A 15,029-nucleotide genomic window follows, 5' to 3' on the forward strand; every position below is an offset into this window, starting at 1 on the left:
AAATCTTCAATGCAATGATGTTGACGGGTGGAGCCTTTGGGAGGTGACTGAGTCTTAGATTAGTCATGGGACTCATTAGTTACTGAAGGTGTAGATTCTTCATGAAAGAAGAAATCTGGCATCTCTTCTCTCTCCCTTTCCTCCTCTCCCCTCTCTCTTTCCTTTCCTTATCTCCTTTACTTCTCCCTCTTCCCTTTCTCTTTTATGCTTTTTTGCCATTCTGCCTTCTGGCATGGGATGATGCAAAATAGAGACCACCACTCAAACTCAGATCCCTTGAGCTTGGACTTTATAGCCATCAGAACTATTAGAAATAAACATCCATTATTTATTAATCATCCAGTCATGACATTCTATCACAGTAGCAGAACCTGGACAAGTTTCTGTGTCTTTCTCCAGCCTAGGAAATTTTTTTTTTTTTTCCCAACTGAGCCTGAGTGGCTGAAGTGATAATCTTCTCTTATCCAAACATGACCAGGGGACTATTCATTCCTTCTTGCTATACTTACTATTTTAAAGATTCTTGCCGGGCATGGTGGCGCACGCCTTTAATCCCAGCACTTGGGAGGCAGTGGTAGGAGGATTGCCATGAGTTCAAGGCCACCCTGAGATGACAGAGTTAATTCCAGGTCAGCCTGGACCAGAGTGAGACCCTACTTCGAAAAACCAAAAAAAAAAAAAAAAAAGATTCTTGACTACTCCTTCCCCAAGGTATAGGGAAGACCCCTTTTTTTACCTCCCCATCATTCTCCTTGAGCTCATGCTCTCAATGCCTCTTTGCACAGAGGCATCTGCAGCAGATTCCAGCACAAATGTAGTGACATGTAAGTGGTGTCATAAAAGTGGAAATTCTAGTGCAGCATGGGAAGACTTAGGCACCTGTGTCTTTGGTCTTTTTCCAAACAGGAAATTTAAGAGAGCCACTGAGCAGATTTACTCTCTAGGGTGGCTATTAGTTCAGCCTCAAAAAAAAAAAAAAAAAAAAAAAAAAAGATTCTGAATGAATCAGAGCAATGGTTCTCTCATTTCCAGAACAATTCAAAAGCTTGATGGGTGATTTGAATTCTGAAACTCATGGTTATTGACTGTGGCCAATTATACTAAGTACCAGTGTCACATACAGAGAAGGAAATCACTATAGAACTTTTTCTGAGGAGGGATCTATAATTCAATTTCCTTGGGCTGATGCTGAAAACATCCAGTATCTTCTAAAACTTTTATTATGTTGACCTACTTTCATAATAAACTTGAGCAAATAGATTTTTCTACATTGATATAGACAATTTTCTTCCATTTATATCAATTTATTCTTATTTTCTTTATTTTTCCCTTTCTTCCCTATTTCAATGAAAGCTTCCTAAAGAGATGAGTTGATGCTTCATACTTTTGCATGTTTAGTATCTAGCAGAATACCTAGTGAAAAGGTATTCAAGAAATATTCATTGAGTGAATAAGTTAATGCATTAAAGTAACCCAGGAAGGACAGGTCTCCCCTGCTGCACAGAAGGAGAAACTTCTTTGGAGGGAGCTCAATCAATGGAAGAAAATGTCAGTGAATACTTTGTACTAGTCCCTTTCTTTTTTCTTTTTCTTTTATTATTATTTTTTTATTTTTTATTTATTTATTTTTTTTGCTTTCCGAGGTAGGGTCTCACTCTAGCCAGGGTGACCTGGAATTCACTATGGAGTCTCAGGGTGGCTTCAAAATCATGGCAATCCTACTTCCTCTGCCTCCCGAGCACTGGGATTAAAGGAGTGGGCCACCACGCCCTGCGTTTTTTTAATTAAAATATATTTTTTTTTATTTATTTGTTGCAAGCAGAGAGACAGAGAGAGACAAAATAGGTGCTCCAGGGTCCCCAACCACTGCAATCAAACTCCAGATACATTCACCACTTTGTGCAACTGGCTTTACGTGGGTACTAGGCAATTAAACCTGGGTCCTTAGGCTTTGCAGGCAAGTGCCTTAACCACTGAGGAATCTCTCGAGATCCCCATTTTCTTTTTGCAAATAATAAATACAGCAGAATGGGTAAGTTTTAATGAAAAGAGGTTTACTTTTGACTCATGGCTCTGGAGGTCAAGTTTGAGGGACTGTAGCAGACAATGGCCATCTTCCTCATAGCTTCCTAAATTGACCTTGGCTGTCACATGGCAGGCAACAGGAAATACCTACACATACATGTCTCTTCTGATCTCCCTTCCTCTTCTTACACAGCCACCAGGAGTTTATTCTGAGGATTCTGTCCTGATATGTAATCTAATCACCTCCCAAGGCCCTTACCTCTAAACACCAGAGTGTTTTACCTTCAAGGTATTTTTTAATTTATTTCAGAGAGAGACAGACAGAGACAGATATAGAGAAAGAGAGATAGAGAGACAGAGAGAATGGGCATGCCAGGGCCTTCAGTGACTGCAAACAAATTCCAGGTACATGTGCCATCTTGTACATCTGGCTTATGTGGGTCCTGGGGAATCGAACCTGGGTCCTTTGGTTTTGTAGGCAAGCGCCTTACTTGCTAGGCCATCCATCCAGCCCTGTTTTACCTTCTTTATCCTTCAATCAGTGAAATCCCAAGAAAAACACAAAACTATATCCAGCTATTGTAAACTTGAACTTTGATAAAAAGAGGAAGAAATTATTTCTGCTCTCTACAGCATTTCAGGCTGAGCTCTGGGGTGAGGGAGGCCCAAGTAAAGCTGAGTGAAAACAAAATGAGGTGGAAATCAAATATCAGCTGCATTTGTACCAGCAGCATTTACAGTAAGATCAAACAGCAGTGTGGTCACTGCAGGGCTGGCAGGTGATATCCGTGTGAGCTGTTCCCATGTCAGCACTGGAGAGGGGCACCATCTTCCAGGCAGCTCAATGGTGGTGGCGACTCTTTGAGCTGCCTCCAGTCATATGACTGTGATGCACAGGTAAGAGGAAATGGAGGATGCTATGGACAGCTGAGATGATGGTTCACTAATGTCCACACTGGGGATGTGCATAAATGTTTGTGAAGCAGTTGAGGGAGCATAAGTGCTTCCAGGCCATTGGAGAAGAGAGGAAAATTGTGACTGGAGTGGGCCTATTCCCATTTCTGCCTATGACTTTTCCATCCTCTCCCATGGGTTGGTAAACATGGATTGATGGAATGATGCTGGTGTTTTCTCCCCCAGTAAGTTTAGCATTGGAGTTTACTTCAGAAAAATTTAACCTTTTACTAAGTAACGACAACAATGGATTTCTCTGTTGATCACAATTAGAGTCTCCCTGCAAACCTCCCTTGTTTATCTGGATAATATTTGAACATTTTTTTTGTTATATGCAAAATATATACATGTACAATATGTCCATGTAGGACCAACATGTCACATTGGGACTCCACATGCTTCCAGGAAATTATGTATTCTAGATAATCTGTCCACAGTCTTAATTTCCTCCCATCTTTTCTGCTTGGATTTTTGTTCATTTGGGTTCAAAAATTCAGAGGCACTGCTCCCTCAACATCGGAGAAGCTCATTTTGTTGAATGCCCTACCATCTGCCACACTTCCCATTTTTTCACTCGAATGTGATTCCTCTGCAAGCTTTCATCTTATATTCTCTGTACCAGGTGTTTGATGCTTATGCACATCCAATCTCATTCTCGTCAACTGTGCTTTCCTTACAGCCTGCAGAACTACAGTTCTATCACAGCATTTCCTAAGGTGTTTGCTGAAAATGTCAAAATTCTTCCACCCAAGAAATTGCCCAGGTGCTCTGCGTTCACCAGACCTGTCAGGTCCATCAGAGTGAGCCAATCACCAAATGGAGACATATTGGACTGTTAGTGACAAAATATATACAGCTGTAAATTCCCCAATCCTGTCAGCTCTGAATGTTCCTAGAAACAAAGAAATTGTATGGGCTGGAGAGATTGTTTAGTGGTTAAGGCATTTGCCTGCAAAGCTAAAGGACCCAATTTCAATTCCCCAGGACCCACGTAAGCCAGGTGCACAAAGGGACACATGCATCTAGAGTTCTATTGCAGTGGCTAGAGGCTCTGGCACACCCATCCTCCCTCTTTAACTGTCTATTTCTCTCTCCCAAATAAATAAAGAAAAAATAAAATATAAAAGAAAGAAATTTTGTTTTGAAATTTGGCAAGGCTAGGAAGTAATCACACTGGTGCTCACCTGAAATTCTTCTCTCCTCTGCTCAGGAGGTTTAAGATGCTCTCCCTGCAAAAGAATGACCTAAATTTCAATGAATAAATTACCTTCTATTCAAGATCTTTGCGTTTTCCTCTATAATCTATCAGTGAAGAAGGTGATTTGGTATTAGTTGTTATATAGAGATACTAGATCACTGGGTGAAAGCATGGCTTCCCTTCTTATTCCAATACCATGTCAGCAGTAATTTTTTTAAATGGACAGCATTTGGCTTAGAACAACTAGGTGAAAGGTTGGAAAGCTCAGAGCAGGAGTGGAAGCTGTGTGCTCTGCTATCATCTACGATTCCAGGTGGAGACTGCCCTTCCTTACGCTAGCTAGGCTTTTGTGTGATACTGCCTAGTTTTGCCTTCTAGTAATTTAAACAAATTTATGTTAAAAAGATGTGTGCACGCACCCACACATGTGTGTGTGATATAAAATTTGATTTTTGGTTCCTCACAGGCATTTTAAATGAAGTTGCTGATAGGATGTGGCATCCTCGAGGGGACTGGAGAGGTGGATCTGTTGAGGCTGGGTAGATACATGCTTAGGAACAGTCGGAATGTCAGAGGTTCTGTTCCCTCAGATTAGACTTTGGATTCAAGAGCCAGTAGAATTTGTAGTCAATGGAAGTATGCAATGAGGCAATGATAAAGTAGACCTGCATGTGACTCCCTGTTACCTAGGGAACAGTGTGGGACAACCCTCCCTATAGCTTTTGCATCCTGCAGAAGAGAACAGGAGATTAGAAACAAAGCTGGCTGTTGGACTCTGGAGGAGTGATGGGAATCTTGAAGATGTGAAAGTTTCTAAAATTGAACTTTGAAAGTTTCTTTTACTCATAAACTCTTCCAGCCATGTGGACAGGTTAATAAGTTTAGTTATTTAACAACCTCCAAATGGAAGTTTCTTTGTTGCTGTCATGTGGTTGATCTGGTGATAGATTGTGCTGTCTTGGGTAGTGACTGAGGACCCACACACTTTATATAATGGTGTCCAAGTAAGTGTAGATGGAAAATCTCTCAGCTGATGTTCAAACTTAGTTGGTGAACAAAAAACGCCACCCCCAAGACAAATATGTTTATACAAAAGCATTTTGTATGAGATTTTGAGGCTTTTTTCTCATTGTAGTTTGAATTCCTGCAATATTAGCTGCTCTAATTTATGCTCCAACATGGACTCCACAGGTGGAATACAAAGGATGACTCTCTTATATTCAAATATGACCATCTCCCACTTTCAAAATTACATGTACAGCAGGATTCTCAACAGGTTCCTGGGTCTTCACAACATGTGTAAGAATTGTGTTGGGTTTATTGTTTATCTCCCAGATAACCAGGAATGATGTAGGTTCCACAACTGATCACAGTTTACATGCTCTGCCTTTCTTCTCTAAGAGTAATTATACTTTTAAATATCTTTCTATAGACATCATTCACTTTTGATTTTATAGACAAAAATTGTTCACTGTTCATGGACTGAATTCTATTATCTCCACATATATCAGATTTTTTTTCATTCTTCTAGAGAATCTTAGTTGTAAAATTAGCTCGAGTCAAATTATGCTAAATTAACCTCTGCTAGGGAAATTTCTAACTTTTAATGTAGAAAATATCTGTTTTGTGCTCTACATTTTAGTACTTTATCTCTAGTCATTTCAGATAAAAGGCACACAAGGCTTCCTGCAGCTAGGTTCTAGATTTTTTCCTGACCTGATGGCATAGGTTGCTTCCACACTACAAGTTCTCTCCCAGGAATTGTGTTAACCTTTCCAAACATCTACATAGCAACTATTTTGGGACCCAAACTAACATTTTTCCTTGACATAGAAATGGACATTTTATGTTGTATTCAGCCATATTATTCAGTAGGCCATTCTACTTGATTAAATGAGGATCCATTTATAATTTATAGCTTGTTAATTTCTGGATTTCAACTGTTCAAAATCATTTTGTCTGCCTGCCAAAGTTCTACAGCTAGAAAGATGGTAATTTAAGTTTCCAAAATCTTCTAGCTCATTACTTCATCTATATTTTATAGGGTGATATTCACTTAAGTACACGTTGGAACATTTGGCTGGCATTAGAACTTGTGAAAGAGTGTTGTGTCCCATTTGCAGGTATCTTGTTTTAAATCCGCACTCATCAGGATGACACATCAGCCAGCAAGCAGCTTCATTGTTAAGGTCATCCCAGCTGGACAAAGACAATGCATGCTCCTTAAACCAATGTTACAGAATACTAACTTAAAATAATCATGAGTTTCTACAGGTCAAATCATCTGATAGTAACCTCTTTCAAAAGCTGGCTGAAGGCTGGGTGTGGGTCGTGGCATACGCCTTTAATCCCAGCACTTGGGAGGCAGAGGTAGGAGGATCACTGTGAGTTCAAGGCCACCCTGAGACTACATAGTGAATTCCAGGTCAGCCTGGACTACAGTGAGACCCTACCTTGATAAACAAACAAACAAAAAAAAAAAAAGAACAACAACAAAAAAGCTGGCTGAAGAAATCTATCTTGGAGAGGGATAGTGATGGACAGATTATGTACCCAAAGGGAAGTGTCTGATCCTCATTATTGAGCCATATTATTAAGATGCCACATACCTAGATCATATTATTATTCTCTGCTCTTTATTTGAATTTCTTTAAAATATTATAACCTTTTGTTTTTAGTTTTCACAAAGTTCTTACACAAGAAACCATATATGGAAGTTCTTCAAAATAGGTTTTTTTAAGTGGTATTTGAAAATATGTCTTTGATGTTGTTCACAGTCTTCTACGTAAATGTCCTGGTGACTAAGCCTTTGTGAGGATGGATGATGACCAATTATTCATCATTCCAGGAAACTAGACTGACATTAAACAGTTTCATAAAATTATTCCTTTGGCTGCTAGAAAGTTAACTTTTAGCTAGTTCTTGCATATTTCCTTAAGCTTCTCATTAATGTTTTATGCACTTTTCCATTTTTTGATTTTCTATCTTTGTTTCTGTGGCATTTATTAATTCAAATGTGGACTTACTACTTTTTGTTTTTATGTTGACTATTACTCACTAATTCAACAAATGCTTTTTGAGGTCCTAGTATGTTCCAGACATGTGGGGATGAGCTATAAGAACAAATTGTGGGGTTGAACTATAAGAATGAAATATGGAAATGAAATATGGAAAAGATTATGGGAATATTTTTTCTGGACCTTATAAATAACTTTTATGAGATTATTGCAGTGAGATGCTAAATTCCTTACTTGTAACTTGCCCTAAATTTAATCTTACAATTGTGTAATCTACACACTTAAAGCAATGTGACGGGCTGGAGAGATGGTTTAGCAGTTAAGCGCTTGCCTGTGAAGCCTAAGGACCCCGGTTCAAGGCTCAGTTCCTCAGGTCCCACGTTAGCCAGATGCACAAGGGGGTGCACGTGTCTGGAGTTCGTTTGCAGTGGCTGGAAGCCCTGGCGCGCCCATTCTATCTCTCTCCCTCTATCTGTCTTTCTCCCTGTGTCTGTCGCTCTCAAATAAATAAATAAATAATGAACAAAAAAAATATTAAAAAAAAAGAGGAAGCCTTTTAAAAAAAAAAAAGCAATGTGACTAGGTTTGTGCCTTGGTGAACCTTTGACCTGAACAGCACAGATCACCAATAGTGACCAGCAATATTTAAAGACCTGCCCTATGTTAAGGTATGCTCTTTGCCCATTTCCTCAGTAACTTGATTGGATGCTCAGAGCAAATATACCTATATAAGAAGTGCTGAGTATAGTGTTGAAGTTAATGAGGTGAGTGACTAAGGGTCCACAGACCTGCTGAAGTGGGCTTAATGTGATCATATTTGTGATCAGAGTCTATGTATGTTCTGGATCAGCAGAATTCATACTCCTAAATACTCCTAAATCCCTCCCTTTAACAAATGATTAATGATTATCTAGAATCAAAAGTTCCTTACCCTTTGTTCATACAATGCACTACTTGTTCATGTATTACTGGTTTTTAGCTGTTTTACAAAAATGGTACTGAGCATGGTGGCTCAGAACTTTAATTCCAGGGAGGCTGAGGTAGGAGGATTGCTGTGAGTTTGAGGCCAGCTTGAGACTACATAGTGAATCCCAAATCAGTCTGGGCTCAGAGTGAGACCTACCTTGAACCCATCCCCCCAAGAAAGAAATTCCAGTGAGTAACTGGACTCTGTACTGTACACAGAGACAGCCGCAGCCACGGCCTCCGTGACATCAGAGCAGCAGTGACCGCAGGTGCAGCAGGGTTACTAATGGCTGACACTAACAACTCTTCAATTTCTCAGTTTCTTTTTTCCTCAGGCTCATGCTAGAGGCAGCTGTTCCACTCCTGGGCTGAGTATACCAGGAGTTAGGTTAGCTCTCCTACTTCTCAGGCTCTGTTCCTAGGCTGGGTTTACCAGGGGTTAGTTCGCCCACCTCTCGGGCTCTGCTCCGAGAAGCAGTTTGCCCAATTCTGGAAGGAAAATTTCCAAAAATTATTCTTCTAAATTCATGTGCCCCCTCAAAATAGGGCATAGGCACAGTAATAGGTTTAGTGGGTAGTGGTTAGAGAATAGAAAAATAAGTTATTCCTGTTTTTAAAATGTTTAGACTTCGCAATCATTTATTGTGAGTTGTCTCCAAATATTGGGTAAGAACTGAAATGTGAGTCTGTACTTTATCTTTACCTGCCATTGTAATGCCTTCAGCAGTCCCTTCTCTGCACACCACCTCCCCAGCTATATCTCAGAGTTTGCAGAGCATGTGTGATGCTTTCTTCTAGGCATATGTTCTCAAGTGCATACCATCTGTCCTTCTTTTATTTTAGAGAAAGAGAGAGAGAGAAATTGGTGCCCCAGGCCCTCAGCTACTGCAACCAAACTCCAGACACTTGTACCACCTAGCAGGCATTGTAACCTTGTGCTCGCCTCACCCTTGTGTGTCTGACTTATGTGGGATCTGGAGATTCAAGCATGGGTCCTTAGGCTTCATAGGCAAGCCATCTTTCCATCCCTCTTCTGTACATTTTTATCCTGGCCTCTTCTCCAGATTGGTCTTCAGAGCCCTCCTATCCAGACGATCTTGCAACACTGTCTGCTGAACAACACTCCTCTGCCAACATGGGTTGTTCCATCTCTTGCTCATCTTGTTCACTCTGTTCCCACCCCTACCTCATTCTATGAGGATAAATTTCAGACTGATGCCATGTATACCCAGTGTTGTGTAGAGCATCAGTGAGAGAGTTCTCTCTCTATCTCTTATTTGCAGCTCAATTCCTGGGACTTTATATGCATCATTGATTCTGGCTATCCAAATCCCCTTATCCATCCTAAGTTCATACTTATGTTGATATATTCACTGTATACTTTTAACCAACTCTGTTGAATGAGCATAAGCTGATGTGGGGTTTCACAACTTTTCATCTACTGTCATCAAAAGCCATTCTATTAGCCTTATCTATGTTGGTCAGCATTTAAAATAGTATGATGATATTTTCTATCAGTTACTGAAGCCATAGTACAAAATTTCTGTTGAGAGCTTAGTGACATGCAGAAAGACACATGATTATCTTTCTAAAGCCTTTATTCCCTTTTTTTTTTTTTTTTTTTTTGAATGAGGAAAGAAACTCTTGATTTTCACTGTGAATTAGCTTCTGCTCAATGTCTGCAAAGCTTTGTGGTCATGACAGCATAAGGAAAGGTAGTTATGCTCTATTTCCAATACATGGTCAATCACGCAGTTAATTACCTGTGAGTGAATTGAGAAGACTTGTCATGTTAGCATTGCAGTGCAGGGAATTGAGCATTACACCAAGGAAGGGAGAAGAAATAAGCTGACATGAGTAATGAAGGGAAAGAACTTGTTTTATAGATAGAGGTGGTAGCATTTCAAGCTACCTTTGGTTATCTTTCTGGTCATTCACTTTATGCTTCTATCAAACTGCTAGAATACTTTAACTTACTGTCAGAGATTCAAGTGTGTTCTGAGTTCTGTAGCAAATCAGAGTAACATACTGACAGGGTGGAAGAGGGACTGATTCAGAAGTGGATATTCTTAAATGGGAGACATTAGCATGATATATGCCTAAGAAATAATTTAATACAATTATGTAGCTGCTTTTTCAGGACTTTCAAAACTAGCTTATTTTGGAAATATCTAAGGGATTTTATTTTTTAAAAAATATTTTATTTATTTATTGAGAGAGAGAGAGAGAGAGAGAGAGAATGGGTGAACCAGGACTTCTAACGTTTGCAGATTAACTCCAGATGCATGGGCCACCTTGTGTATCTGGCTTAAATCTGGTCCATAGGCCTAGTAGGCAAGCACCTTAACCTGTAAGTAATCTCCCCAGCTCTCACTGCTGACTGTCTGGAAGGAAATGAACCACTTTTCACACAAACCTAGGGCCTAGGTGAAAGCACAGAGGAATTGGTGAGATGAACAAGAGCGTTGCTTCCATGGTGAGCCTGACAACCTGGGCCAGGGTGATGGAGACAGACACTGAGGATGCTCAAAACACATCAAAGCAGGAATCCAGAAGCTTCTGAGAGCTCAACACTAACATAGACTTAAAGCACACCCACCAAGGCTCATGGAGGTTTTTGGAAGCGTGGGTTGAAAGAATGTAAGAGTAACAGGATGGGCGGGAATATCCATAGACATTGCCCACCCCTTCCACAAAATGACTGACAGCTGCTCTCACAACTCGTAACCCACAAACAAGTCCTTGGTGAATACCAGAAATCCCACTAAGGAGGGCCCTTAGTGGAGTGGGGACAGGGAGGAGGGAAATGATGTGTCCACACAAAGTTTCTACTTAATAAAAATATTTTATTTATAAGAGAGAGAGAGAGAGAGAGAGAGGCCCCAGAGCCTCCTGCCTCTGCAAATGAATTCCAGACACAAGTGCCCCTTTGTGTATCTGACTTCATGAGTGCTGGGAAGTAGGACCCTGACTGTCAGGCTTTGCAAACAAGCCCCGTTAACCACGGAGACATTTCTCTAGCTCTCAAATGGAATTTTTAGGTCAGAAAATTGGGGCACCTTTAGTGTATCAGGTAAACAACCACACACAGCAGTTAGGGATGGGAAGTGAAAGTCTGTAGAGGAGGATTTGAGGCACAGTCGGTAGGCAGTCTGCTTGCGGTTTCAAAGTGGACAAGTTGGAGCATTGCAGGAGTCTGTGAAGTGAAGTACATCCAGCTGCTGATATGGGTTGCAGAGGCATAGCTGAGGGGTGGTTCATGGAAAGCCTCTGCATCATTACTGCCCCACCAAGTGAGCAAACACCAACTGGCCAGCAAAACCAATGGCTGGGAAGCCAAGCTGGATGTAGATGGCAGTCAAGAGCCAGAATGATGGTGTCTTAGGAAAAGACATTTAAAAAATAATAGTTCTGCTTTACTTCTGCCTTCCAACCATATTCAGGCCCCCCCTTTGGTCAAGCTCTAACTCAGAGATACACACGGAAAGGAACCATAAGAAGGGTAGCTCCTAGCTTAACAAAATGGACACAAGCAGATCCAGCAGATCATTTCAACTGGAAAAGATGCTCTTGGGAGACTAGGGCAGGAGGATCATGAAGTTCATGAACCTAAGCTGTCAAAATTGAAACAAAACAAAACACTACAAAATCCTCCCAGATCTGTCCTGATAAAAGACAGAGTGCAATGGCAAGAATTTTATAGAAAGACAGCATTTCAATAGTTTCCCATTATACTGTACTCAAGGTCTTGAGCACCATGGCAACCCTTAACAAATACCATCCCTGTGTCTACGTCAGAGTTGTTGCATAAATATTGGTCAAACTAATATTAATGAACATTTTGGAAGCCAGGCTCAGTTCTGTTGCTTATCAGTTTTGTTTTCTGTCTCTTGGCTCTCACGTCACATCTCAGTTGCCTTCCTGTGTTCTCCTCCATATTGCAGATGGTGGGATGTCTGAAAAACCACATTTTCTAGAGACCCTAGACTTAGCTAGTGAAAGAACTTGCATAAATAAGTTCAAAGGATGAGAACTAAGAAGAAGCTATTATTTTCTGCTCTTTTCTTCAGCAGCTGCAGGAGCAAATAACTGTGGATTCTACAGATGGGAGAGACTAGAAAAGAAGCTGCTTTAGAACACCTGCTCTGCTGACTTCTGGTTACTGTCATAAGGCATATGGCTTCTCACTTCCTGCTCAGTCTCACATGCTCATTGGTTCTAGGCAATACCATGTTCCCTTGTGTCATCAGCTCTGGGAGTGGTAGTGGCTCCTGCCATTTTCAATCATCATCTCTTTTTCTCTAATTCTTTTGTAGCTCAATCTCTATATCAAGTCAGCTTCAACTGAAATAATGAGTGTGGATGGTTTTCCTGAGTGGATCACATTAACACATTAACACAACCTTCTTCCTGCTTCAGAACCAACTATTTGACTGGAGTTACCACAACTGAAAAATGATGCTAATACTTCTGCCATTGCAAAAGTGCCTTGAATACTACCGATGATTTTGGACACATAATTTAATATTAAAAAACACATGTTTCTTCTAAAGCAACATACACATAAGTTAATATTAAATAAGCATACATGTTAATAGTTAATAACACATGTTTCTTATAAAGGGATATTATTAAAACCTTTCACTTCAGCTATTGACGAAGTTAAAACCCAAACTTCCTTACACGTGAGTGGGCAAGTAAAAGCATTTGTTTCATGTGATATATGTATTAAATGAGATGTGAATATAAAGTGATTAACTTAGTATTGCTATTGTTATTCTGTTCAAGTGGAAGGAGTAGGGGGTGGTAGACCACTGGAGAGCTGCAAGGCAGACACAGGAAGATCAGAGTATTAACAAAAAATGTACAATACATTAACTTATTTCTTGATGTAATAGAGAATAGAAGGGAATATATTTTCATGGTTTTCAGAAAAGACACAGAGCTAATGACTGCTTTATTCCCGGAATACTAAAATATTGATTTCTGTTTACCTTAAAAAGTTAATGTTTTCATCATTAAGAATGTAATAAGTTCTGGGAATGTAGCTCAGTTGGTAATGTGTTTGGCATGCACAAAGCCCTGGGACTGATTCCCACATTGCATAAGCTGGGAGTGGTGATGCATGCTTGTGATCCAAACTTGGGAGGTGGAGACATGAAGATCAGAAGTTAAAGGTAGCAGATTACTAGGGGTAGAAAGGCCTAAGTGAGGTCAGAGGAAAAGATTGAGTAAAGAAAGGGTGGTGGGAGAGTTAATCAAAATCTAAGAGGGTATGAATAAGTCATATAGAGCCTACTTTTTTGGACAATAGTGCATCCAAAACCCATAGATTGTTACTAGAAAACTTACAGTGCCAGGGATGAGATGCGTTCCAGTGTGTTGTAGTCAGGTTTGTATTGCTGGCAGAAAACACCTAACCAAGAGCAGCTTGTGGGAAAAAAACTTTGTTTTGGTTTGCAAACTTGAGGGGAAGTTTCATGATGTCAGGGGAAAATGATGGCATGAGCAAAGGGTGGACATCACCTCCTGGGCAACATCAGATGTACAACAGCAACAGTAGAGTGTGCCAAACACTGGCAAGAAAAAGCTGGCTATAATATCTATAAGCCCACAATAACACCTTCAGGAGATATTAATTCCCAAATCTCCATCAGCTGGGAACCTAGTGTTAAGATCACCTAAGTTTATCGGGGACACCTGAATTAAGCCACCACACAGTGAGTTTTTGGCCAGGGAGGTCGCTAATGTCCCCAAAACATTGCATATTGCTGAGGCTCTTGGTTTCTCACCAAGAATAGATGGTAAGACCCTATGCTGAAGACTCCACATGCTTGGGCTGCAAGGTCACTGAGAAATCTTTCTGGAGCTGAGTGGAAAGCCTCCTCCATGTGGACCAGTTGACAGCTTAAAAAAGCTGCACTGCATGCAGTTCCATGGGAGAGAGAGAAATCACCAGTTAAGATAAACAACTGTGGGTACTGCAAGCCTTAAATTGGGCCAGCCAGGCCAAATGAGCCAATGGGTGCTATAATGGCATGTCTGTTATGGGAGAAACCAGTCACTCTCTAATTGGACTGGAAGCCTGTTACATAGGAGGGAATACATGCCTGATACTGAAAAGCGATGACTGGGGAATTCATGAGCCCTAGTGTGTAAGGCCTGCTTGTGTCTAGCTAAATGCATATACCATGGTCACCAAACTTCCAGGTAAGGGGAAAGTGGTGGGGAGGGAATTATCATGGTTTTTTATTTATAACTATGGAAGTTCTCAATAATAAAAATAATAATAAAATAGAATTTCAATGATGAACAAAGAAGTTAGAGATATTCCTTGGCTACACAGTAATTTCAAGGCCAACTTGGAATATGATGAGACCCTGTCTCAAAAATCTCAAAGTTAATAACAAGAATATACTAAGTATAGAAAAATTCAAAGCTACCAACACAAAAGCAAACAATGAAATACCCTAACTACAATATCAGTTCATGAGTATGTTAATATCTTGTTAACAGTTATTACACTGTAGCCTTTTTTTGTATAGACACTTAAATACATACACAAATGTACAATTCCCAGTAATTTTTATTGTGGGTAATTTTTGAAAGGTTTGATTAAAAATAAGTACTTCAAGATGAATTAAATGTCTACTGAGGACACAGCTCTTGTCTACCCTACTAGCTTGCCCTCAGATTTTACATTTAGCCATTCATTTAACTAACATTTAAAAGAAATTGACATTGATATGGAAACTTGAACTGATGGCTACATCCCAAGTTAGCAAAGTTGTCTAGCTGTCCACTAAAAATATTCTACCCTAAAGGGAAGGTGTATCTGAGACGGCATCTCAGGGGGCAAATATGAGCAA

The sequence above is a fragment of the Jaculus jaculus genome, chromosome 10, assembly GCF_020740685.1.
Source record: "Jaculus jaculus isolate mJacJac1 chromosome 10, mJacJac1.mat.Y.cur, whole genome shotgun sequence".
NCBI classification, from domain to species: domain Eukaryota; kingdom Metazoa; phylum Chordata; class Mammalia; order Rodentia; family Dipodidae; genus Jaculus; species Jaculus jaculus.